We start from the raw sequence: 27,958 nt of genomic DNA on the forward strand, positions 1-27,958 counted from the left end.
TTCTTGGCTGTGGCACCTATAACAAAAGACAGACTAACAAGAAAACAAAAGCATACGAGTTTATTTAATGCAAGTTTTTTGTGACAAGGGAACTTTCATAAAGAAATGAAGACCCAAAGAAACAGGTAAACTTGTGTTTTTTAATCTTAGGTTTGATGAAAAGGTGATCAGTCAGTGAGAAGTATGATTGGATAATGGAGGTCTGATTTAATGGCAATAAGCTGCAGGGAATTTAGGAAGGCCTGTTTATTCAGATTCTTATCTGTGTCTGTGTCTTCAGGTATAAGAATGTTTGCTTTCTCTGGGTATGTACAGGGCATCTCTCCAGCGAGGGTTTAATGACCTTCCTCAGGGGAGAAGAGAGAGGAGAAGGTAAGAGAGACCTTCCTGTTTCCAAGGTTTTCTCAAATGTCAACGTGCCATATTTTCAGGTAGCACGTCCTGAACCCCATCGGCCTCAATTCTATACTTCAATTTGCCAGGGATAATCTGTTCATAGAGTTACTCCTTAGACATTTATGGACGAGAAGATCAACTGGAACCTTTGTTTGGATACCTGCATGTGAAATAAAGAATGTTAATTATTATAATGTCATCATTAGGCACCAACATAATAGTTTCCCCAGTTCACTTCCTTAAATTGAATGTGTCTCAAGAAATCTAGTACTCTCCTTTCAACACCTCTCACTTTCATTTGTCTGTGATGAATAATTCATGTGTCTTTGCCTCAGTTGTTGAAAGAAAAGAGAAGAGAGAAAAAAGACAAGAGGGTAGTATATAGAAGAAGACATTATAGTAGTTGGTAGAATAACTTGACTTAACCTCCGTAACTGTTGGTAGATGTTGATTAGAGAATGGAACTTCAAATTGAACCCATTTATTTGCATCTTATAATGACATGAGACTTGTAATACCAATAAACCTAAGAATATTTTCAATGTTCTAATTTGTTTTTTATTGAACATTTGATGTAGACAGTAATAAATTGGGGTCTGTTTTTACATTGTCTGTCTTCCCTCATCCTTCCACTTTTGGAACTTAGAAAATAGTTCCCTCTCTTCTTATGTGTGTCTTCTCTTTATTCCAGAACTTATAAGTAGGTGAAGTAGGTTTGTCTTTAGTAATGAGTGGGTACCCACTGTCCTCATACTACCAAGTAAGTTTTTCTTGTCTCTCCATTGAACTCTCATCATCCAGGCCATTCATTCTGCATTCTCTTTCTCTGTGTGCGTGTGTGTGTGTGTGTATACATGTGTGTGTGTGTCTGCCTACCTCTGTCTCTCTGTCTCTCTCTCTCCCTTTCTCTCTATTAGTGACTCAACCATTCACCTAGTCACCCAAACTATAACCTGAAATTTACACTTAGCTCCTTGCTTCTAATCTCCCTCTTGCCCTTTATCACAAGATCATTTATATTTACTTCCTTAAAAATACACATAAGAAAGTCTTTATTCTCATTTCACAGATGAGGACATTGAACCTCAACAGGTTTAGTAATTGTCTACTACTAAAGTCTAAGTAAATGGAAAGGCAGGATGGGAATGCCTAACTATGTGATTTTCATTGTGCCATGCTGCTTCCTCTATGACTTAAGCAGTGTCTCTGGATGTGAATTATAATACAAGAGCTCAGTTAGCCTCTACACGGACTATGCATTGTTTGTAGACAAAGGAAAATACTTCTATAAATAGGTAATAATTGTTCAAATATATTTGAGGGTTTGATTCATAAAAAAATTAAAGGCAATATTAATTTGTTCATTAAAAAAATACTAAAGTTTTTGTCTCTGTGCACTTTCTTAACTAAAGGATTATAAACATTTTAATTTTTGGCATTAGGGAGTTCCTCATTTGCAAAGAAGTTGGAAACTTCAGGATGGAACGTGAGTTTTTTTGACAGAGTCTTGCTCTGTCGCCGAGGCTGGAGTACAGTGGCATGATCTTGGCTCACTGCAACCTCCACTTCCCGAGGTTGAGTGATTCTCTTTCCTGAGCCTCCCAAATAGCTGGGACCATAGGCGTGTGCCACCCAGCTAATTTTTGTATTTTTAGTGGAGACTTGGTTTAACAATGTTGGCCAGGCTGGTCTCAAACTCCTGACCTCAGGTGATCCACCCACCTTGGTCTCCCAAAGTGCTAGGATTACAGGCGTGAGCCACTGTGCCTGATTGGAATGTGAGCTCTTTTATAGCACACAGCTGCTGGAATTCAGCTTTTGCATAGGTGCTAATTTAAACTCCGGTTATTCCTGCTCTTTCTCTGTCACAGGTTAGACTTACTTCTAGTTGCTTGGAACACACTTTTCTTTTGTTCATTTACTACATCTCTTTCCTTCTCTGTCACCATCTCCTAGCACTGATGGATGAGGTGGGCCATAGACTTCCCACGGCCTTGCTGGCCATGTGTGCACACCACTACCACAGCATGCCTCATGTTTTCTTTATCCACTTGTGTAATCTTTATCCCTCATTATAATAAAATTCCTTAAATGTAGAAGATACGTCTAATCCATGCCTTTGTCTTCAGGAGGCTCAATAAGTGCCTATTAACCTACATTTTCCTGAATAACTTTCAGTTTACTACTATACTGTCCCCCAAATATGTTACTATTATCCATCCATACTACTATACTGTCCACCAAAACTACAAATCCATAAATTAAAATGAAATTTTATTTTTCAGACTAATTTAAAACAAATTTCAGTTAGATGCAAAGGAGAGATAGATTCTATTATTTCCAGATATAGTGTAGTGATAAAATAGAAATTTAAAAATAATCTTAATTGAAAAAATATTTTGATGTATTTTCTTGTTCTGTCTTAAAATGATGTGGGGCTATTCCTAGTTGACCTTTTTCAGCTTTACATAGGGCCTTCCACAGAAAGCAGGCTACAATGGGGCTTCATATGATGAATTAATTCTCAATTATTGGAAGATAGTAAGATAATACATAGCTAGGGCTGTCTGTGATTAATTATTCAGAATTTGAACAAGAAAATGAAGCAGCATTTCAATTTTGCTGTAAAACCTCCTTGGAACACAAACAGGCCACTAAATCCTGTTCATCACTCACAATACTTCTCACCTTTTATCTTTAGTCAACCTATCCATTCAGCTCCCAGAGAGTATTCAAGGGAAATAATTCCAAATCACTGTAAGTACTAGTCTTCTGTTGAACCAGGTATTCTGAATTCACTTATTCATTCATACATTAATTCAGTCGACCATCATATCTTGACCATTTATCATATGTTAAGTAAAGACTGTTTACTGTTCTAATCCCTGCAGCTTCAATAACAACCAAGTCAGAAAAGATGCTTCTTGTCATGGAGCTCACACTGAAATGGAAGGAGCAGGACTCATTATCAAAAGAAAACAGATACATAAACAAGATAACTTTAGATAATGTTAAGAACTCTGAAATAAATAAATAAATAAATAATAAAGAAGAAGATATGATAAAGACTGATGGGAGGACACAGGAAAGGAGGCAGGATAGATTTGAAATCACCACAAATTATATGCAGCAATGCTTATCAGGATGTAGAGTCTATTTCTCATCCATTAATATTGGCTAGCCTCATTGGCCTCGACTTTGGCCAATAGACTGTGGCCAAGGTGATATTGTGCAACTTTCAAGCAATATCTCAAGAGGCCTTTTAGTTTATGCTCTCAATCTCTGGAAGCCCAGGCATTTTGTAAGAAAGCCCAAACTAGCCTGCTGGAGAGGCCATGTGGAGAAAAATCAAGGTCCTCCAGCTGACAGATTCCACCAACTTCCAGGCAGGTGAATGAGGCCATTTGAGAGCCAGCCTCAGGGTTCCTTCCAACTGACCACAAATGCATGGTTGAACCCAGATAACAGGATGTGGAACAAAGAGAGACAATCCCAGCAGAGCCCTGACCAAATAGCTGGCCCTTGAGTCATGACTAAATAAATAGTTGTTTTAAATCACAATGTTTTTGGTGAATTGTTACATGGCAATAGATAACTGAAGCTGAAACCAAGGTGATAAAGCTACTTTAAATGGGATGGTGAAGGAGAACATGCATGAGGGGGTAGCATTTGAGCAGAAATTTAAATAGGAAGAAGCCAGCCCTGCAGAGGTTCATAAGACATGATCCCAGGTAGAGACAAATGCAAGTGCAAGGGACCTAAAGCAGAAAGATATGCAAGAGAAACCGAAAGAAGAACATGTGGCTGGAGTGTGATAAACAATGGGGAAAGTAGCACTGTAATAGGAGATGAGGGAACAGAGGTAAAGGAGGCCTTATCATGTAGAGCCTTGTAGACTGTGGAACCAGGTTTTGATTTTATTCTAGATGAAATGGGAAGTTATAGAAGCTTTTCAAAAGAAAACTGATATGATCTTTCTACGTGCTTACATATTATCCTGGCTACGTTGTGAAGAATGGATAACAGAAGGGTGGAACAGGAAGACCAATCAAAAGGCTGTTGAGTTAGTTTAACTGATAGATCATAGCTTTGACTAGGATAATGATTGTGAAGATAGAGGGGAGAGAATAGGTTAAAAATGTGTGTTGAACATAAAAACGGTAGGACTGTTGATTTGGATGTAGTGGATAGCTAAGAGAAAGACAAGAATTGAGAATTATTGCTGGGTTTTTGGCTAGATCATACCAATTGAGGAATAAATTGAGGGTAGAAGAGAGGCAATGAATATTTAATTTTTATTAAAGTGTGTTATTTTGAGTGGTGATGCATAGTAGTTAATTGGCTTTTTGTCTGAGACTCAGGGGAGAGAACACAACTAGAGATATACATTTGGGAATCCTTACCATATTTAAAGGCATAGAAGAACATGATCACTAAAGCAAGTTTAGGTAAAGAAGAGAGCCTTGGTCTTATAGACAAAGAAAAGACATTGCACTGATATAAAAAGAGTGGCCAGTTTAATGTGAGGAAAATAAAGAGAATACGAAGTTGTGAAATTATATATATATAGTATTATATATTTATATATAATGTATATATAATATATATATAATGTGTATATATATAATATATATATTTTAAAGAGTGGGTGGTCAGTTGAGTCAACTGCTACTAAGAAGTTCAAGAACAAAATAGACGTAGACCTGGGGGGATGTTTCAACAGGGAAGGTATTAATGACAGAGACAAGAGCGATTTTGGAGAAATCAAACCAAAAAGCTAGAGTGGCATGAGCTGAAGAGTGAATGGAAGGTGAAGGGGTAGAGACAGTGAGTAAAGATAACTATTTCAAGAAATCTACTGTGATAGGGAGTGGAGAAATGGGTCTGCATCTGCAGGGAAATGTGGAATCAATGGAGGGTTTGGAACCTTCCAAACCATGTTTTTGAACTCATGTTGGGCAAAGAGGGAGAAACTGATGATGCAAGAAGGTAGGGGATAATTATAGATGTAATATGACCAGGTTCGATGACTAGAAACTTTAATCTCCCTAGAAAAGCTTTCGTGTTACTTATTTATCTTATTTTATTTTATTTTATTTTATTTTATTTTATTTTGAACCAGAGTCTCACTCTGTTGCCCAGGCTGGAGTGCAATGGTGTGATCTCGGCTCAGTGCAACCTCCGCCTCCCAAGTGCAAGTGATTCTCCTGCCTCAGCTTCCCAAGTAGCTGAGATTACAGGCCCCCACCACCACACTCAGCTAATTTTTGTATTTTTAGTAGAGACAGGGTTTCACCATGTTGGCCAGGCTGGTCTCAAACTCCTGACCTCAGGTTATCCACCTGCCTTGGCCTCCCAAAGCGCTGGGATTAGAGGCATGAGCCTCCGTGCCTGGCCTCATGTTATTTTTTTTAAAAAAAAGCTTTCAGAAATGACACTGTAAGCATGCACAGAAGCAGTGGATGGTACGTGAGCATGTGGCTGGGACTCCAGCAGCACCTACTGCTATTGCTCTGATGCTCCTCCCTCAAGCATACACCTGTGGCATCACCTGAAATTCTTTAATTTCAGTTGACAGAGAAAAAAATAAAGGAGGTGTGATTACAGATGGCTTTGCATATTGTGCTGGAGTTAGGCTAGAAATGCACGATGCAGAATTACAGCCCTATTAAAAGCTTTTGTGTTTTAAAATGAAGAAAGGAGTCTGCCCTTTAGAATATCTTCTAGTAGTATGTTTGTTTTTTCTACTTTTTCTGGATAGAGTTGGCTCAAGTTACTAATATATACTACTTCATAGTCAGTGTATATAATGGGCTGGCCAGATCATCAGATGCTTGGGAAGAACACAGCTGAAGATTTGGTAACAAGGAGAGATCTGGGGAGAAAGTATATCAGCCTTCTCAGAATGAATATAGGATAGGAGGATATTTGTGATCTATGTGAATACTCACTCAAGGGTACCCGCTGCAGAGGATGTTCTCAGTAATCACATGGACAATGCTATGCTCTGCAGATGTCAGCCAATCTCTTTCCCCAGGCACCCTAGCAGTCACTCAATTCAATCAGGTAAAAATTGTCCATGGTAGTAGGGATGAAAGCTGTGCATTGGCTCAACAACATGGATTTCACCAGGGCTGACCTGGCTACCACCACTGCTGAATATCCACCTGATCATAGCAGGTGTTGATGCTGAGTCCTCTCCTCAGGGGACCAGACAGCTACTTGGTGTTACATTGATTTTACTAGACCCCTTTCCTAATGGTAGGAGAACAACTTATCATCACTAAAATACATAATTATTTTGAAAATAGATTTCCCATTCCTGCACACAGTGCCTTCATAGATACTCTTGCAAAGGAGTTATTTGGAATCTTCATATTCCACAGAACATTGATGCTTTATTAGTTTCCTATTGCTGCTATAAAAAATTACCACACACTTAATGGCATTAAACAATACTGTTTTATTCAGTTACAGTTCTGGAGGTCAGAAGTCTAAAATTATTTCATTGAACTAAAGTCAATGTCAGCAGTACTGGTTTCTACTGGAGTTGAGGGGAGAATCTGTCACCTTGCCTATTTCAGTTTCTAGTGGTCCACCTGTGTTCTTTGGATTGCTACTCCTGTTTCCATCTTCAAGTTCATCATTCCAGCCTCTACTTCTGTCATCATGTCACCTTCTCCTCTCCTGTAGTGGTACCTCCCTCCGACCACCTCTTATAAGAACACTTGTGACCAGGCGTGGTGGCTCACACCTGTAATCCTAGCACTTTGAGAGGCTAAAGCAGTCAGATTGCGTGAGCCCAGGAGTTCAAGATCAGCCTCAGCAACGTGATGAAACCCTATCTCTATGAAAAATATGAAAATTAGCCGGCCGTGGTGGCATGTGCCTATAGTCTCAGCTACTCAGGAGACTAAGATGGGAGGATCGCTGGAGCCCAGAAGGTGGAGGCTGCAGTGAGTCGAGATAGTGCCACTGCACTCCAGCCTGGGTGACAGAGCAAGACCCTGATTCAAAAAAATAAGAATAATAAAAATAAGAACACTTGTATCATTAGGACCACCCAGACACCCAGTATATTCTCATCTCAAGATTCTTGGCTTAATTGCATACACAAAATCTCTTTTGCTATATAATATAATACATTTACAGGTTTAGGGGATTACTAGGTAGACATATTGGGGCATCACTGTTCAGCCTACCACAACTGGTGACCAATGAATGTATTCTGTAGAAAACAAAGTGGGTCAATGGGCTGACACTCATTAAATGTACTGATCTTGCCATGTGCTCCATTATCCAGAAACGCTCGGCTCTGCAGAGCATTAGAATGGCCTACTGAAGATGTAGTCATACTGCTTTCTGACTGAAAACACTCCCCAACCAGCCTGGAAAACATAGTGGGGCCCCTGTCTCTACAAAAATAAAAAAAACATAGGCGGGCATGGTGGTGCACACCTGTAGTCTCAGCTATTTGGGAGGCTGGGCAAGGGGATCACTTTAACCCAGGAGATCGAGGCTACAGTGAGCCACATGTGTTCCACTGCACTCCAGCCTGGGTGACAGGGCAAGACTCTATCTCAAAACAAACAAACAAACACACACACAAATAAACAAACGAAAACATCCTTCAAAGACAAAGATGTGATGCTGTCCCAAAGAATGTGGTATATTCTTTGAACCAGCAGTCAAAATATGATGCTTTTTTTTTTAATGATTGCCAGATTTCACAGTTATGGAAATCAGGAGATAGAAGTATACTCAATGACCAGCTTGAAAATTTCAATTTCCTGGCCCTATAAATTTAAGCTCTGCTTCTTTTAAGGTCTTAATTCCAAAAGGAGAACACTTCTACCACATGACATGATGGTTTCATCGATCTAAAAGATAAGACCATCACCTGGCCTTTTGAAGAATCCTCATGTCACTGAAGCCACAGGCAAAGTGAGGTGACTGATCTCTATTAAGGGAAAATACAATGTTCTCCACAATGGGACATGGTTGACAACATATAGAACCCAAAAGATTCTGTGAAGTGCCTCCAATAATAAAAGTTAATGGAAAACTACAGCAACTCAACCAAGAGTAGAATGGGAGAAAGGGCCACTGTCCATTAAAAAAGAAAGCACACATCAACAGAGGCAAGGACGTGGTACTGGGAACTGATGCCTATTGGTACCCCCTGCTTACAGTGTAGAATGGTGATATAACAGAGCTTCTCAAGGGCCAGAGCAGAGGAACACGTAAGGCATGGGGAAGCAAGCATAAGCATCAGGGCAAGTCATCTTCAAGAAAAATATTGTCACTGTTCTCAAACATATCATCCCTGTGGTACAGTTCTCAGTCGTTTCACATCTCTATTCCCAACACGCTTCCAAAGTCTGCCCCAGTGTAACATATGCAATTACTTCTCTGCATAAGTCCTGCTTTTCCCTATCGAGTCTTACCACATAAAGCTACAGTTCTACTGCAAGAGAGGGAAGCACATCTCTACAGATTGTGTCTTTAAAAACTAACGTGAGTATTTCACCCATCTGACTAGGAAGGAGGAGGCTTATCAAGTGATAGCTTTAGAAATCTAGATAGAATTTTTCTCCCAAACATTCAGAGTCAAAGGCCAGAAGTTACTTACCTAATGTAAAGTACTTTCAATTAGACATACTGGAGAGAGACTTGTATCAATGATGTTAAGTTGTGAATGACAAAAGAGAAATAATTCAACCTCTTCTAAGGAACATGTGTGACACTCCCTTGGAGTGTCACCAAGCCAGGCTAGGACAGAGAGTGAGGCCTCCAAACGCCTAGGTAGCACTTGCTTTCTTGAGACAGCATTACCTGGGGATCAGTTTCAGGTGGTAGGCAAAAAGTTAAGGAAGAGTTTGCCACTATGGCAGAATTAGTTTAGCAGTGGGAAGGTCTAATGTTTTGGTCTCAAGAGAGGAAACTGTGAATTTACCTAGAAAGGGTGAAGATTTACCCAGCAGATAACTCTGCCTTTTCCTGTAAATTTACCTAGAAAGGGTGAAGTTTACCCAGCAGTTAACACTATGGCCCATGTAACCTGGACAGCCCTGTATTGCCCAGCACAAAGTTACTCTTCGAACATAGAAGACCTAGGCAGGAAGACCTGGTGGTGTTTATGAGGCCCACTGTGGCCTTGCCACCAGCGAACCAGAATAAGAGATTTTTAGGGACTGCTCCTTTTTCTCTCTTCGAAAAGGAAAACAGAATATTGGGCATCGATGGAAACATCAGCCTCTGTCCTCCTTGACTTCTGATGTCTACCCTTGGACATCCACAAAATCCCAAGCTGTCTAATTCCCCTTGGAAATGAAAAAGTAGAGAGGGGTATGCACTTAAGTTTCTCCTGCATGATGCCTCCACCACCTTACAGGAACCGGTTAAACATCCCCAGGACAATCATCAGCAATTGCCTTTGGATGCATAAGGATTCCTAGAATCAGTTGCTCCCCCTGAACTTGGAGAGATCACTTTACGTGTAAGAAAATGAAAAGCACACAAATAGGGGCATTGAGGACAACATTGGACAGAAAAGGTAAAGTAAAGGACCCAGCAAAACAAAGAAGCATTCAGGTAGGATTTTCCAGGCTCAGATCATACTCACATCAAGGTCAAGGCCATTTTTAGTGTTCCCTTCCCTTCATCTCAGCTAAGGTCTGTAATTCTCACTGCCAAGTCCCAGGTTAATTTAGGCATGCACTTGATGCCGCTTCTAAACTCTTATCTTTACCTGTTCATCTTGCTGTTTTCTCAATATTTGTGGCTGGATGTATCTGCTGTCCCAGGCAGACCAAGTTTAAGACACGTACATTGGTCTCTCAGATCAACTTAATTTAAATGGGTATGTCCTCCTTGCCGCAAACAAGAGGATTTTGAATTGATAATCCAGGAAAACTGGAGTCACTTCTCCTAGGATAGAGCTCTGCATTTATTTCCTAAAAGCAACTGGTAAAGAACGATGCATGAGCCAAGGTTTTCATTTCACCATATGGAATCAAAGGAGTTTGCATTCCTTGTTGCTATGTCTCTCAGTCTGTAGTCAACGGAAAATATATTTCATTAGAACAAGAGGGAGCTATTTAAGTTACCTCTTTGATGTTACTATTTATGTTAGATCACAAATTAATCTAGTCTTTGATATAAAATCTAATATTTCTAAAGCCATTACGTAAATACAAAATTACCAATTTTCAGTACTTAAACCAGGGATGATGCATCTCTCCTAAAACATACGAGAATTTTCTTTTTATCAGAAATACTGGTTCTCAGGCCTTTGAGATTACTATAAATATGAATGGGAGACTCTGACTAAAAGGCTTCTTTTTAAAGATTTGCGTAATGTTGTCTGGATGGTATTGCAGAACCTGGATCCTGTAATCTGCCCCTATCTTTAACTTGTTCGCATTGTGTTTGCTTGCCTTGACCTACTGGTTAGTCTTGCTCTCACTGCCATTTTCACTGGAGTCTTTCTTCCCATGTGCTTATTTGTAGGAAACTCTTCTCCATTCCAGACAACATATTCTAAATGCTCTTTACTGCACCATACTTGAAGAATGCTCCTTTTAGCATGGACTTTTCTAAAAATTATATCAGTGCCAATGCAGTAAGATTTATAAGAGGATGGAAAATGCAGAGTCTGGTTGTTTTTATACTCTTTTACGTAAGTAGGCTCTACAAGACATTTGAACTATACTTTACTGAAAATAATTACATCAAAATTTGGTCAACAATGCAAATTGTTGCTGGACCAAGTCCAGTGCTAAGATGATACCCCAGGCATTCAAAAACTCATCTGAGCACTCTTGTCACATGCGAGCCATGAAGCAGGAGCGTCAAAGGGAGAAAACATACATCTCATCTCTTCTAGCGCCTGCTTTACTTATTTACTCTTAACTGTGTGCATTTTCTTTATTCAGTCATTTATTGGCTGCCTTTATCTTCCTGGGGGAGTTAACCAATTACAGAAACAAAACTCTTATTTTATCTGATTAGAATCAGATTATGCATTTTGGTAGAAATACCTCAGAAGTGATGCTGTGTCTTTTTCAGTGCATGATGTTAAGGAGACACAGGGCCGGGCATGGTGGCTCGCGCCTGTAATCCCAGCACTTTGGGAGGCCGAGGCAGGTGGATCACCTGAGGTCAAGAGTTCAAGACCAGCCTGGCCAACATGATGAAACCCCGTCTTCACTAAAAATACAAAAATTAGCCAGGCGTGGTGGCGTGCACCTGTAGTCCCAGCTACTCAGGAGGCTAAGGCAGGAAAGTCACTCATCACTTGAATCCAGGAGGCAGAGATTGCAGTGAGCCAAGACCACACCACTGCATTTCAGCCTGGACAACAGAGTTAGATTTTTGTCTCAAAAAAAAAAAAAAAAAAAAAAGAGAGAGAGAGGATGTCTGTTCATTCTACTCTTGGTGATGTTAACTTTGATCACTTGATTAGAAAGATACAGTAGCCCCCTCTATCCCCTAATCCGGGGGATATGTTCCAACACCCTCAGTGGATGCCTAAAACTGTAGAAAGTACTGAACCCGATATATGGGCATACTTCAGAGATGTTACAGGTTTGGTCCAGACCACCACAATAAAGTGAATATCAAAATAAAGCAAGTCATATGAAGTTTTTTTGTTTCCCAGTGCATATAAAAGTTATGTTTACATTATACTATAGTCTATTAAGTGTGCAATAGCATTATGCCTTAAGAAAACAATGTGCATACCTTAATTTAAAATATTTCGTTGCTAAAAAATGCTAATGATCATCTGAGCATTCAGGAAGTCATAATTGTTTGCTTGCCTCGGTACTGATGCTGGTGACTGACCACGGTGGGAGTTGTTGAAGGCTGAAGTGGCATGGCAATTTTTTAAAGTAAGACAACAGTGGAGTTTGCCACAACCATTGACTCTTCCTTTTATTAAAGATTCCTCTATAGCTACCAATATTGTTTGATAGCATTTTACTCATAGTGGAACTTCTTCCAAAATTGGAGCCAATCCTCTCAAACTCTGCCAACTTGTTTATCAATTAAGTTGATGTCATACTCTAAATGCCTTGCTGCCATTTCAATAATGTTCACAGCATCTTCACCACAGGTAGTTTTCATTTCAAGTAACCACTTTCTTTGGTCATCCATAAGATGCAACTCCTCATCTGTGAAAGTTGTATCATGAGATAGCAGAAATATAGGCACATCTTCAGAGTCTACTTCTAATTCTAGTGCTCTTGCTATTTCCATCACAACTGCAGTTATTTCCTGCAGTGAAGTCTTGAACCCTCAAAATCATTAATAAGGGTAGAATCAACTTCTTCAAAACTCCTATTAATGTTGATCTTTTGACTTACTTCCATAAATCTTGAACGATCTTCATGGCATCCAGAATAATCAATCCTTTCCAGGAGGCTTTCATTTTACACAGATCCTTCCCAAGAATCACTATCTATGACAGCTATAGCCTTATGAAATGAATTTCTTAAATAATAAGACTTGAAAGTCAAAATGACTCCCTGAACCATGGGCTGAAAATGGACATTATGTTAGCAAGCATGAAAACAACGTCTCCTTGTGCATCTTCACCAGAGCTCTTGGGTAACTAGGTACCTTGTTAGTGAGCAGTAATATTTTGAAAGGGATCACTTTTTTTAAGCAGTAGTTATCAATATTGGGCTTGAAATATTCAATAAACCATGCTGTAAACAGATGTGCTGTCATCCAGGCTTTGTTGTTTCATTTCTAGAGCATAAGCAGAGTAGATTTAGCATCATTCTTTAAGGGCTCTAGCATTTTCAGAGTGGTAAATGAACCCTGGCTTCAATTTCAAGTCGTAGCTGCTGGCCCCTAACAAGAAAGTCAGTTTGTCCTTTAAAGCTCTGAAGCCAGGCACTGACTTTTCCTCTTTAGGGTGTTCTAGGTGGTATCTTCCTCTAATAGGACGCTCTTTTGTCTGCACTGGAAATCTCTAGTATAATATAGCCACCTTCATCAATGATCTTAGCTAGCTAGGTCTTCTGAGTGTTTTCCTGCAGCTTCTACATAAGCCCTTGCTGTTTCACTTTGCACTTTTCTGTTATGGAGATGGCTACTTTCCTTAAACCTCATGAACCAACTTCTGCCAGCTTCCAACTTTTCCTCTGTAGCTTTCTCATCTCTTTCAGCCTTGTAGAATTGAAGACAGTTAGGGCCTTACTCTAGATTAGGCTTTGGCTTAAGGGAGTATTGTGGCTGGTTTGATCTTCTATCCAGACCACTCAAACTTTCTTCATAATAACATAACAGTAATAAGACTGTTTCACTTTCTTATCATTTGAATTTTCCTCAAGCACTTTTCCTTTGAATTCACAACTTGGCTAACTGTTTGGCATAAAAGAACTAGCTTTAAGTCTATCTTGACTTTTGGCATGTCTTGCTCTCTGAGTTTAATCGTTTAAGTAGAATAAGAGTTACTTGAACACAAAGACTGCAATACCGTCACAGTTGATCTACTAACTGAGAGAGCTACTAAGTTACTAACAGGCAGGTAGCGTATACAGAGCAAACATGCTGGACAAAGGGATGATTCATGTCTCAGGTAGAACAGAGTAGGACCATGAGAGATTTCATCATCCTGCTCAGAATGGTGCACAATTTAAAACTTATGAACTATTTATTTCTGTAATTTCCCACTTGATATTTTCAAACTGCAATTGATTGCAAGTAACAGAAACTGTGTAAAGCAAAACTAAGGATAAGGGGGAACTCTGGTACCAACTAGGTTTCTTCACTGTAAAGTTATTGCTTTTCTCAATATGAAGAATGGGAGGGACCTTGTGGAGATATAGTCTGAGACTCTATAAATATCCTCTTCCTCATCAAACATTCACCCATTAGTTTTAGCATTCATTGATGATTCATCCTTAGAATATTACTATGATGTTTGCTAAATGATGATTTCCCAAATGATGGATCATTCCTTTTATAGTTATTAGTTGGCATTTTGCTGTAAGAAAAAGCTTTCCTTTCCTCCCTGTTTATTTCATTTTATTTATTTATAAAAGAATGGAGTCATGGATTCTAATTTTATTATATGGATTATATTCCATTACTATATTATTATTCTTTTTGATGCCCAAACTCTTTTAGATTTTGTGAATGCCACTCCTTTCAAGTTGATTCCTTTGACTTTCGAAGTGTTTCCATCTTTCTTTAAGTACTTCTTTACTTTCTACAATAGCAAGGTGTTCCAAGCTCATTTTATCTTTATTGCCACAGCTCTGGAATCAACCATTTGTCCAATGAGTCCTGATTTATTTTCTTTTAATGAAGTATGGCCTTTAGAATTCATGCTCTGGATATTGTTGTCTCATTGCTACCAGGCCCTCTGAGCAGACAGAGCTGTCATATACATGTCAGCAATCTCTGTCTCTCTCACTCGCTCTGTCTCTTCCTCCTTCATCCCCCCATCTCACTACTGACTTTTGTTCACACAAGCGATCTATGAGTATCTGTTCCTCCACAATCTCAACAGAAGCTGTTTTTATAATAATCCGATCTCATAAGACAATTCCCAATGATCTGTTCTAGTCATGAAGGCCAGACTCACACGGATCTGGGAAGAGGCAGCAATCACTGCGCCACATAAAAGTGGAGGCACAGGGTGACTAGATGTCACCAAAGGGCTCCCCTCAGTGTGGCAAGTTATGAGTGAAGTTCTGCCTATAGCTTTTAAGAGAAGACAGGCTGAGTGTTTCCCAGTAAAGTTTGTCCATCTGCCCTAATGCATACGGGAGACATAAAAAGAAGGGTCAGCACAAATCAGAGTACAAATTCTAAGATAGACATGAACTCTTGTCTCAAAGACTGGTCCCTGATAATAAGCTTTGGATTACTGACACTTCCTCCAAGCATGTCTGCAGTGCTCAAAGGTGGCTCAATGGAAAAAAAAAAATCTCCCTTTAAAGACTGCATCTTAAAATTTTGCCACTAAGAAAATTTAGAGTGGAAATGGATCTTGGAGAGATGAGAATGTATATGATATAAAGCAAATGGTTCTATTATTCCTCTGTGGTCTGTCTTCAGTGAGATGATTCTTGGCCACCGTAAAGGTCCCGTGAGAAGGCATGATCTGAAAAGATCCTGGCCTTGATGGTTAGAGTTACAAAGTTCTGGGGACAGTATTGGGAGAGGTGAGACTCAGCATTTCATTGATTAACTTTTAATTGAACCAAAACTGGAGAAAAGAGTTAAATGAGATGTCTTCTAAAGCCTTTTCATTGGGGAAGAAAGGTGCAATTCTAGGTTCCAGTTGCAGTTCTCATCCACATCCAACTGCAATTCCCCAAAACTGAGGGTTTTACAGAAATCCTGATAACAGTCATGGAGCCACTTCTCTATTGAAGGTGTGGATGGAGGAGAGGACAGTAGGAATATCAGTGACACATTACTCACATATATGTTAAACGAAAAAGAGAGGAATAGCATTAGCATTCCCCTTTAAGTTTGGTCCCTCATACTAATCCCTGGATTAAGAAATTACTATGAATTATCTTAGTAAGATGTTACTAAGAATTATCATGTACTTGGAATCGTTAGTCTCAATCATCATCATTTTCTCATTCTCTGTTTTATACGTGGGTTTGTCTGATCTGAGAATAGGGTCAAATAGAGGAAAGTATGAAGGTTGAGGACACTGAATGAAGCAAAGAATTAGTTTGTAATAGATTAGTTAAGGCTTAGATTTTTTAAAAATGGGAAGCACAAGAGATGTTAGTAGCCTAAGCCTGAAGCTGCTTTATCTTGGTCTCATACAATCTGCTTCTAAAATCTCATTTATAGCACCTTATTCAGAATAATCCATGGGACAGAGGCTCAAAAAACAGAATTTAATATTTATTACAACCTTTTATTCAAGAAATAGGAAACATTGTTATTATGATCTATAAAAGGCCAGGCCTTTGATTTGGTCTAATTTGGTCACAGAGGCCATAATTAGGTATAAATTATTCTTTCTAAGTCTGATATCCCATACTTAAGTCTAGGACATGAAGACTTCTCCTTCAGGAAAGGTACATAAAACAAATGTACTCTTGTCTCCATACTTATGATCTCTGCATAAAGTCAGACCCAGGCCATTTTCCAGAAAATTCTGGGAAATTGGGACATTGTATAATGCAAAGCACTTTTCTCTTCTGTGACTTCTCTATGCTATAATATCCCAGGGCCAAGACAGAGATGGTTGGAAAAATGGAGAAAATATTAGGAGATCCATTGCATCTGATTCACACTGTGTCTTAATTCCAATAATTAGATGTTTGAACCAGGTAGTCATTAGTCACACTGTTGTATCAAAAGGAAGAATAAAAATATACTCCTGATTGTGAAGGTCAGCAAATCTTTAGAATTACAGTGGAATTTACATGATTCTCAATATGCTATATCTTCTTTTGCTCTTATGTTTAAAAAATTGTTCCATCTTACAAAGGCAGATCACAGCTTCTGAGAATCTGGGGGAAATAGTAATGAAGCCATGTAACCTATTCTTCCTTTCTGGGTCTCCACTTACTCAGTGACTATATGTAAAATAAGAAAGGATTGGAAATTGAGCTATTTGGAAATGCAGAAAGCAGTGATCTTTTTCTCACTCAGTGTTAATTTGCTCCTAATGTAGTGACTTTGAAAGCCTCACCTAGAATAATACGGTAGGCTGAAAGGGGAGGGTAAATTCACTATTCATAGCATTATTACACACCAGAACTTTCAGGAGATTTATTACACACCAGGCCTTTCAAGAGATAAGAAGATGGCATAATAACAGAACAGTTGACCGGACGCAGTGGCTCAAGCCCGTAATCCCAGCACTTTGGGAGGCTGAGGTGGGTGGATCATGAGGTCATGAGATTGAGACCATCCTGGCTAACACAGTGAAACCCGTCTCTACTAAAAATACAAAGAAAATTAGCCAGGCATAGTGGCATGTGCCTGCAGTCCCAGCTACTCAGGAGGCTGAGGCAGGAGAATCGCTTGAACCCGGGAGGCAGAGGTTGCAGTGAGCCAAGATCGTGCCACTGCACTCCAACCTGGGCAACAGAGAAAGACAATGTCTCAAAAATAAATAAATAAAAATAACAGAAGAGTCTTGAATTTTACCACTGATACTCTGCTCCCATATTGAAAGCCAAGTATTCAAAACTCAGGAAAAGGGCCTGGCTCACTTTCCTACATCATAATATAAAATCTCCATATACAAGGAGTTGGGATGATGTAAGTGACTCCAAGAGTTTCTCTGTGGTGTAAAGTCTGCTGATTCTCTGCGTTGCCCAAAAGCACAATCATCATAACTCTGTGGCGAACAATGACTACATAGTGTTAGGCTTTGCAAGAGGAGCTTCCACTGAAGGGACCCTGGAGAAGCAGGATCCGCAGAGTTTACAGTTCTGTTGAACAGAGGAGAAGCATGAAGTTCTGAGCACTGAGCTGTGAAGGGCTCTGCCAGACAACTCTAGACAAATCAAGGGGAATTTGTGAAGCAAACATTTCTCTCTTTTTCTTCCCATTTCAAGAAACTCTCTTTTATGAAGACAAACCATAGGATTAAGAGGAAATACAGGCATGAGCAAACCATACAAATAAAACCGTCTGTATTTTCTACCACTGTCCCGCTGCGCTCTAATGTAGAGGCAATGAAGCATGAAAAGTAAAATGATAGGGATGTAGCATGGTGCTGCGCTGTGTTTCTACAGCACGCTCGGCTTACCTGTTCTCAAGGAAGATATGAAAGATTGGATAAGGAATTTAACAAGAACTATTTGAGTGGCTCACACCTATAATTCCAGCACTTTGGGAGGCCAAGACGGGAGGATCACTTAAGGCCAAGAGTTTGAGACCAGCATAACCAACATAGTCAGACTCCATCTCTGCAAATTATTTGAAAACTAGCCAGGTACGGTGGTGCACACCTGTAGTCCCAGTTACTTTGGAAGCTGAGGCAGGAGGATTGCTTGAGTCCAGAAGTTCAAGGCTGCAGTGAGTTGTGATTGTGCCACTGCATTCCAGCCTGGGTGACAGAGAATGACCCTGTCTTCAAAAACAAAAAAACAAAAACCCAACTATTTGCTATGTAACCTCATATCTCAAACCCTGATTCATCTGGATGAATGAAGAAGCTATTCACACTGAAAGACTACATTCCTGTTGCATATATTCTCTAACTGCCCTCCACATCTTCCACTTCAATGTGTCTCTTAAAGTCCCCAAGAGGTTTATTATACGAGCTCAAGAATCAGTGTATCAGCCTCTGGCCTCTGCATGGAAGGACCTGCCCTTCATCAGCGCCACCAAGCATGCAGCTGCTGTTGCTTCTCAAGCACCTCACACATGGTCTGCTGGGCATCCCGTCATCCTGCAGGAGTCCTCATATCCTCCATGGCACAGTGGTCGTCATATTCACCCAGGCCACCAATGTCCCCAGTCCTTGTCAGATCAAAATGCTTAGCAGTCTCTTTCAAGGTAAAGAGAATTCACTCTCACCTCTACTTTATGCTGTCTTAGAGAAGGAGAAAGCTCTTTCCTCTGTATGTTAACATTTGTGAGTGAGGTAGGAACAATCCTCTTCACCTTCTTCTAGAAGAGTTGTCAAGGCAGGATCTCTTGGGCCCCAGTGTGTGTGTGTGTTAAGTAGAAGGGATCTTTCAGTTTCCACATAGAGTACAGCATGCCTCACACCCCCAGTGTCACTCAGTCAAGAGTGGCTCAGGGTCCAGTGCGTTGTCTACCTGAAAGCATTGTTTTCATCCATTCTCCTTTTTTGCTCTCTATATTTTGGTTATGTATCTCTTTGTTATAAATGTATAGCTGTAAGATGGAAGGATATTGTGAGAGATGAAGACATTGCTGAAACAAGAACTCCAATATGTAACTTTGGCCATATTGTGATTCAGCAGATGGGTTTAAAACACAATCTGGCAAGACCAAGGAAAGTTAGGAGAAAGGGTATGAAACTGTATTTCTCCGACTTCAGGATCAGATAATAGTGTCCTTAACATCCAGCGTGAGGTCTTTCACAGGTATAAGAGACAAATATTCATCAATCTGTTGATTCAGGTGATACAAAGACTGGCTATCATGACCTCAAAAAGTCAACCACTGGCTTAGTTTATTCAAGGTCATAAATTAGATCACTCGTATGTATAAAATTTTATCTCAAGTTTGAAGTCCAAGTGAGTTGTACAAATAAACCTGCTCTTGTCCTCTTATTTGTACATTTTCTATAAAAATCTAATTTCTCAAATGTACTTTGGGTCAGTTTTAACACCTCATTAATTAATTAATAAAATTATTGACGTGAGTTCATTTTGTATTTGCCTAAGGATCTTGGTATTGCAATTTTTTTTTTTTTTTTTTTTTTTTTTCTGAGACTTAGTCTGGCTCTGCCACCCAGGCTGGAGTGCAGTGGCTGGATCTCAGCTCACTGCAAGCTCCGCCTCCCGGGTTCACGCCATTCTCCTGCCTCAGCCGAGTAGTTGGGACTACAGGCGCCCGCCAGCTAGTTTTTTGTATTTTTTAGCAGAGACGGGGTTTCACCGTGTTAGCCAGGATGGTCTCGATTCACCTCGTGATCCGAGAAACTGGGATTACAGGCTTGAGCCACCACGTCCTGCCGGTATTGCCATTTTGAGAATTATACTTCAGCCAGAGAAAAGAGTTTAATAGATTCATTTGAGAAACGGATTGGAGTTTTATTAAGAATTGAGAAATGTATTAGAAGGAGAAATGGATGGTGAGAAACAAGAAGGAATTTGGACTTAGGGTAAAAGAGGTTTACAAGAGTTAATATGAGGAAATCTGCTGCCCTGAAGTCTAAATCCTTCTCTCTTGGCTTGGCCCTGCCTTTCTTCCAAAGCCTTCATTCAGGATTAAACCCACTAGTTTCAGGCATCTCAGGAGAAAGACCTTCAGCTTGTAGCAGTAGCTAAAGCCAAGGACATGTTAAGCAAAATGTCCCATGAGGAGGCAGTGGGGTAGTAGCAGACACAGAGATCTCAGATATTAGCTCACAAGGTTTTGTGTCCTTGGCAGGGAAAAGAAAAACAACAACAACAACAACACAAAACACAAAACTCAAACTCCTTCATTGTGCATTTTTTCTAACATGGAAGTGTTGGCTCCCAATTTCACACTTCGGATCAACTGTAAGAATGAAATCAAACAGTAATAAAATGCAAATACAGGATATAAATATTTAAAGGAAGCTGGCTCATAAACATGTGAGACAGATGATGAAATCTGTAAATGCCACATTCCGGCAACCCTTTTGTTCATCAGTCTCTCTGTACCTGGCATATCTTTCACAGGAAAATAAGTACTTAGCTGTTTGAGGTACCTAAAAGATTATTTGGGGGTCTTGAGGTGGGAGGTATTAGGAAAAATGTTCGAACACTTGGGGTCCTGAAGGAAAAGACTAGGGCCCTCAAGGCTTTCATAAGAAAGATTCAGATCTGGGGGAGGGCGTTATATAATAGAACAGCTGGAACTAAAGAGACCCTTCTACATGCCAGATGTGTGCTCAGGCCTTTACAAACATAATTCATTTAAATCTCCACTTAATAGCAAAGGCAATTATTATCCTGGCCTCACAGATGAGGACAATGAGGCACAGAAGATATAGTTACAAGGTCACATATTTAGAAGGTAACAGGATCAGGAGTGTGATCGAGGAAGAGGCCAAGTTAGCTATGGGAGAAAACGCGTTCTGAGTAGATAGAGGAAGGCCGTTTCCTATTGGCAACCCACTTCTAAGGTCCTTGGGAACATTCTGAATGAAAATCCAGGGCCTCACCTGCCCTTTTTAGCCAAGTTACTTTCATTGCAGCAGCGTAAGTTCAGTGATGGTTTGCCTGATCCACTGACAAGTTGTTCATGCCTAATTCACAAAAGCACTAAACCTGGGGAGGCATGAAGAGGAGTCCCACAAGTTGAGCATTTAGAACACCTTAAGTTTCCTCACATTTTCCCAGAGCCAGAGCTCTGAGGCCTTTCCTCATTACAGAAGGTAATAACTGAACCTTGACAGTGTATCCTTTCAAACGAAAGAAGTTAGCTGTCTACTTAAAAGTAATCCTTGACACCTCCCTCTCCCTCAACCCCAACATCCAAACCCTCAGCAATCCCCAGAATTCTACCTCTAAAATGCATTTGAAACAGTCCAGTTTTCTCCATATCAACCCTAATCTAACAAGTATCATCTCTGGCTTAGATTATTGTAGTATGCTAACTGCATCCACTTTCACCCATCACCAGTTCATTCCCACAATGCTTTAACCCAAATTTAAATTCTGCAATGGCTGTTCATTGCAATTAAGAAACTCCAGTTAACTTACAGTGGGCTTCACGGTGCTGAATAATTTGACCCCTGCCCACCTTCCAAACTTCCCCTCATGCCAATTTCACCCTTACTCACCATATTTCAGCCTTCAAAAGTATTTCTCACTCCTAACTTTTTCTTCAGAGTTCATCCATCCACATGAAACTCTCTTTTCTCAGCTCTTACATGATTGGCATAATTCAAATGTCATTTCTCAGTTTGAATGTCACTCCTCAGTCCTTCTTCATCCTTTCTTTCCTTGCTTCATAGTACTTGTGAAAATTTGCTACTATTTTAGTGGTTTGATTTTTGTTCTTTGGCTATCCCACACGTTTGACTCTAAGCTCCACAGGGGAAAAGCTATGTCTGTTTTTTCTCTGTGCAATGACGTGTTTATTGTACTCTCTGGCTCGTGTTCTCTACTCCCAGTGATGTAATAAGACATTTTGAGTTCCTAAGCACTGTAAAAATTATGAAAATTATGGTGCTTCCCATAAATGACTAAAAATAAAAACTAAAGTTACAATAAAACTTATACATATACTGAAATTAAACTGGCTTTTATTTGTAGAGTTGCTGATTGTAAAATCTTGGAAAAGGTCATTGAAACAGAAGTTTTCTCATTTCTTTGGCGTCCCTGATTTTTTGGTAACTTAAGCCCATGTATTATCTGCCATGGTAATATACAACTGTCCAGGACCTGAAAGGGAAAAACTGCTTCTCATTTCAGCCTCAGAGCAAAGGTTTGTATTATCATGTAAATCTCACTTAATAAATCTGAAATGGAGCAGTAGTTACTATGAGCATCATACCTCTTTTTTCTACTGTTAGAAGAATTAATCCTTTGGCCTGTTTTCATTCATTCTTATCTCATACAGCTTGTCCATTCCATAGCTATTGACAAGCCCTAATCCCCTTAGTAAATTAACAGAAGAAAAATGGAAGAAAGAAGTTCTGTGTTTACGTGTGATGGGAGATGGAGAAGGCAGATTTTTTTGACAAACATGTAGGTGGCACATAATGGGTGCCATGTTCTGTGCTAGGTATTAGGATTAAACAACATTTGACCAGCATGCCATGTTCTTTCACATATCAGGACCTACGTGCATATTCTAAATCACCTGCTCCCATTTCACCCCACAATCTCTCCAGTAATATCTTCCCTGGGATTCCAAACTACATTATACTTTTATTTTATCTGCTGTCAGAGCTGCCTGATTTTCTTTATTGTAGTGCTCAACATAATTTATTTTAAGTAATTATATAAGCTCTCTTTCCTCTTAGACCATAAGCTTCATGAGGGGAGTTCTCATGTTACCTGACTCACAGCTACATCTTTGGTACCTAGTAACAGCACATGATAGCAACTAACAATAAACATCTCTTAGACTGAGTAACAATAAATGAATGGATGAACTTTAACCTTGACCTCAAAGGCCTTGCACTAAAATAAGAAGGAAAGACAAATAAAAGAATATTTACCATTCACCATGTAAGTGTAGTTAGGATGTGTCACAGTACAATGGGAACCCTAGCTTCAATGCTAACCCTCGTATCAGTGAAGATACCCTGAAGGAGTTAATGGATACATTTTAAAGGTTGAAGAGTTGAGGCAACAAAGGAACCTCAAGAGGACATAAACTGAACAAACACAAAAGTGTCTACTTGCTATGCAGGAAGTCATCTGCAAGATCATCGGCCATAAGAGTGTAGAGTTCATAGGAGAGTTCTTCTAATATATTTGCTTACTGATACTATTGATAAAGGATATACAATGAGGTCAAAATGAGATCCTTATTCTTAGCAAACTCAAGAAGATCCTTACTGCTTATATTTAATGTTCTCTGTAAATGTATAATATATTAATAATCTCTCATAAAGAAGGCAGGGGACAAATAACAGTCACTTATGAATGCCTTTGTTTTTGCCCCCTTTTTGGGGAAATCAGGCTTTTGATGAAGTGTGACATAAGCATCTCCAGAATTCCTCATTATCTCTTGATAGCTGGTCTGCAGCCGTAACAGCAGCTTTTAGTGATCTGAGTGATCTGAGTGCTTTGGAAACATCCAGAAAAATGTGCTAGGCATAACCATAGTTAATAAAATTGTGTTTATAACAATACTGATATGATTTATCATTTATTACATGCCAGGTACTCCTTAATATTTTGCACACATAAACTTCAAAAACGACTCAATGGGACCAAAGACTTCCAACAACCCTGGGAGTGAGTCTGGACTCACTGAACTCAGTCGAGGCTTCATATGAGACAGCAACCACAGCCAACTGTTTAACTACAACTCATGACAGGCTTTGAGCCAGAAGCTCTGAGCTAAGCCACTCCCAGATTTCTGCCCCGCAAACACTATGAGATAATAAATGATGTTTCAAGGTGCAAACAAATCCCACAGAACAATAATTCAGTGAGGTAGGTATTGCTATCATGTCCTACAGATAAAGAAACTGAGCCATGGAGAAATACAGCAACTTGTCCAAGGTCACTCAGAAAAGAAATGGTAAAGCCTGTACTCAATCCAGGAAGTCTGTCCCCAGAGCCCACACTTTGCAGCTTTCTCCCATTATGCTGTGGTATCTCCTGAAATTTTAATGCCACTTTTGGAGCCAACACCCATACCCTGTACTTTTTCAGACATCTCATGGAATTCAGAAGTCAAAGTTGGAAAAGTCCCAGGAGAGACAGACAGTTTGGTCACAATTAGTACTATTGACCAAGAAGCTCTTAGAGGAAAATCAGTGTTGCCCAAAGAACACCATGCCTACCCACTGAGGACATGTTAGATGACTTTGAACATACGTGAGCAAACATTTTTACTTTCATAACTGTGTAGTTTTAAAATCTGTGCCAGATAAACATTACGTTAACATGCATGTGTGCTAAATAAGGTAATTAACATAATTATCTAAGTAATTAGAGAAATACCAACAATATATCTGAACAAACGATACTATATGTATTATTATATAATTATATGTATAAATGATAGAGCCATGATTCAACGCAGAAAGTTATTCTTTTATTTATTTACTGGTTTATTCTTCAACAAATATTTATCGAGCACCTAATAGGGCCCAGACACCACTCACAAACAAACATGGAAATAAAAATCCCTGCCTTCTCATAGTTTATGTTCTGATAGGGAGAAACAGATAAAGAAATTTAATAGCACCAAAAAAACAGTATATCACTAATATATAATATAGTACACATTATAGTATAGCATACTACATTAAGCAATGTTATATTATAATATACTCTATTATATTATCATAGAATATATTATTAATGTTAATTTTCTATACAGTTATATAGAAAAATAGAGCATGGTAAGAGAGGGGATGGTAATAGAGAGGTGTGAGTTTTAATCTTTCTTTTTAAATTAAAAATTATTATAAATAAAGCTGAAGTCTTTGTTTTACTAAAAAATTTAAGAATTTGTTTTCATTTCCTTCCCATGGGTCCATTATCTTTACCATAACAATTTTCATTTATGTTTTGCTGAAGTCACAGAAACATTTCATTTACAAATGAATAAATGGCAAATCAAGTAAATCATAATTAAAATAAATAAGGGAAAACTATCAATAAATAATGATAACAGTGCTGCCTGGATATGACCAAAAACAAATGAGTAAGTTGTATTTGAATGGTTAAATTGGAGATTTCTTCAAATAGGAAACACCAAACTTTTCTCTCACCAGTTGACCCTTGACCAATTGTTTTATGTTGATGGGAGGAGTGGAAAAAACTAGAATCACTTACCCCTAGCCATTTAGCTCCTAGCACTAAGGATGAACCATATGGTTATAGTTTATTAACTATAACCATAGTTAATAAAATTAACTATTTAATTAACTAGACAGTGTGGAGGGTTCTGTCATCTAGTATGTCACACTTCTGCAGCCTTCAGCTTCCTGGTCTGCTTGCTTACAAGACCATCTCTGCGGAGAAAGCAGAAGATAAAATACAGGAATACTGAAAGAAGAGAGATGATCACATCCCATTCCTTTATGTTACACGTTACACATAGGTGATGCTGACTTGGAAGTGTTTGCAGGTTGTGTGGCTGCCGAGGCTTTGACAGAAGACAGGGGACACTAGCTGCACAAAGGAGGTTGCAGGCTTTCCCACCAAGTGGATGGAAAGCCAGTGTCAAATGCTGGGGAAGTGCTGCAACTCTTTCCCTCATCACCTAGTTATCTTCAAGCCGGTTTTATTAGAAGAAGCCCCTGACATCAAGAATGACACTATGCAGGAAAAAGTCTTCTCACGTTTTAATGTTAGTTACTTACAAATGAGTAACAACTAACCGTAGCTACATCTATTGAACATTTCCTATCTGCTAAACACTGCACATTTTACACACATCATCTAGTTTAATTTTTGTAATGACTCATGAGGTTCTGTGATTATTTCTTTTTACAGATGAAGAAATGTAGATTTGAGGAAGTTAATAAATACGTTCCAAATTATACCTATAGTAAATACTGGCACTAGGAATGGTGCCTAGGTCGTCTGACTCTGGAACTTGTGTTAATTCCATTTGAACCTGTAAATAACTCTGTGGATTAAGAACAAAGATTATTTCCATTTTATGGAGGAGTGGCAGAAACGTGTAGTGGTTAGGAGAGCAAATGTAAGTGTTAGAAGAGCCCATTTTGGGGAGGGCAAGACGGGCGGATCACGAGGTCAGGAGATCGAGACCATCCTGGCTAACACGGTGAAACCCCGTCTCTACTAAAAAATACAAAAAACAAAACAAAACAAAACAAAACAAAAAAAACTAGCCGGGCGAGGTGGCGGGCCCCTGTAGTCCCAGCTACTCCGGAGACTGAAGCAGGAGAATGGCGTGAACCCGGGAGGCGGAGCTTACAGTGAGCTGAGATCGCGCCACTGGACTCCAGCCTGGGCGACAGAGCGAGACTCCGTCTCAAAAAAAAAAAAAAAAAAAAAAAAAAAAAAAAAAAAAAAAGAATTCATTTTGATTCTGGCTCTGTCGTTTATCAGTTGTGAATTTGGGAAATGTATCTAACTCCTCTGAGATTTACAATGTCCTCAAATATCAAGATGTAGAGAACACTTAATCTCTTAGGGCCTCTCTGTCTTTGCCATCATCATCATGGTTATTAAATATTTTGGGTTTTCTCACCTTAATTTTTTCTCCTACCTGAAATTGCCATGTTATTCCCCTTAAACCCTTAGATTAAGAGGTGGCTACAATGTACTACTATGCCGTTAATAGTAAATATTTATTGTACACTTACTACATGCCAAGAGCTTTTAGCGCATTATCTCATTGAATCTTTACAACCCCTGCACGAGATAAATACGGGTGTCATCTATAATTATGGTTAGAAACAGAATTCGCCTACAACTGGACATTGCTGACCTCACTTCCCCTTTTCCTGCCCACCACCCTGACTGCCAACTGACTTCGGAACTCCAAAGGGGCATCCATGAAAACGACAGGAATTGCCTGCAGGAAAATGAATGCTCTAGGAGTTTGACTCTAAAAAGATTGGGAACTGTCCACCAACTGGTGCTACTGAGAATAGTGGTTGTTGAAAGGAATTTCGGTCTCTATCCCAACTTACTTTTCCTCACGGAAGCGTCAATTTCCGCCAAGTCCTCTTCAGAAGGGTAGCTGGAAAAACAGTGAAACCAAGTAACTTACCTGAGAACAAGCCGGGAGTAGTGCAAAGGAATCAACCAGATTCTTAACCTATTACAAAGTCCAGGGACTCCGTTTGCTTTCTAATAACCTTGTTGCCTGGTATTGAGTAAAAGATACTATAAAGCACGAACACGTTTGGAAGTAATAATAATCTGCTGTTATGCGACATAATTTTCTCCATATTTGTTATTATTTTTCTGATAATAAATTTCATACATTTTATTGGAAAACCACAGAAAATGCAAAAAATAGCTAAGCTGTTGCGTATGTTTCGATCTAAATTTCAATTAAATTTTAATTATTCTCTCCCCGTGCCTAACCACCCTTACCCCATTTTTTAAAAGACCTGGAGTCCAGGGTAGGAGAGATCAAGAGCGTCCCAGAGGGCAGCAGCACAAATTCTCTCTCCCCTCCAGACCCTGCAGCTTGCTTCGCCCATCTCCCCTCCCGCTTAGCTTGGTCGCTTATCATTGGTCATTGCCATGGCAACCAGCAGCTGCCGGGCCAGCAG

The 27,958-nt window shown here is 39.4% G+C and overlaps 1 long non-coding RNA gene across 1 annotated transcript; it reads right to left on the minus strand.

The window, feature by feature from the left end:
• Positions 1-73: 73 nt before the first annotated feature.
• On the minus strand, positions 74-27,905 carry LOC126956815 (uncharacterized). The gene is made up of 3 exons (XR_007726473.1): positions 27,777-27,905; positions 27,368-27,417; positions 74-556 (listed from the first exon to the last, which is right to left on the minus strand). It is a non-coding gene; the product is annotated as an uncharacterized LOC126956815 (long non-coding RNA).
• Between the last annotated feature and the right edge of the window lie 53 nt (positions 27,906-27,958).

Source organism: Macaca thibetana, chromosome 6 (genome assembly GCF_024542745.1).
Source record: "Macaca thibetana thibetana isolate TM-01 chromosome 6, ASM2454274v1, whole genome shotgun sequence".
Taxonomy (NCBI): Eukaryota; Metazoa; Chordata; class Mammalia; order Primates; family Cercopithecidae; genus Macaca; species Macaca thibetana.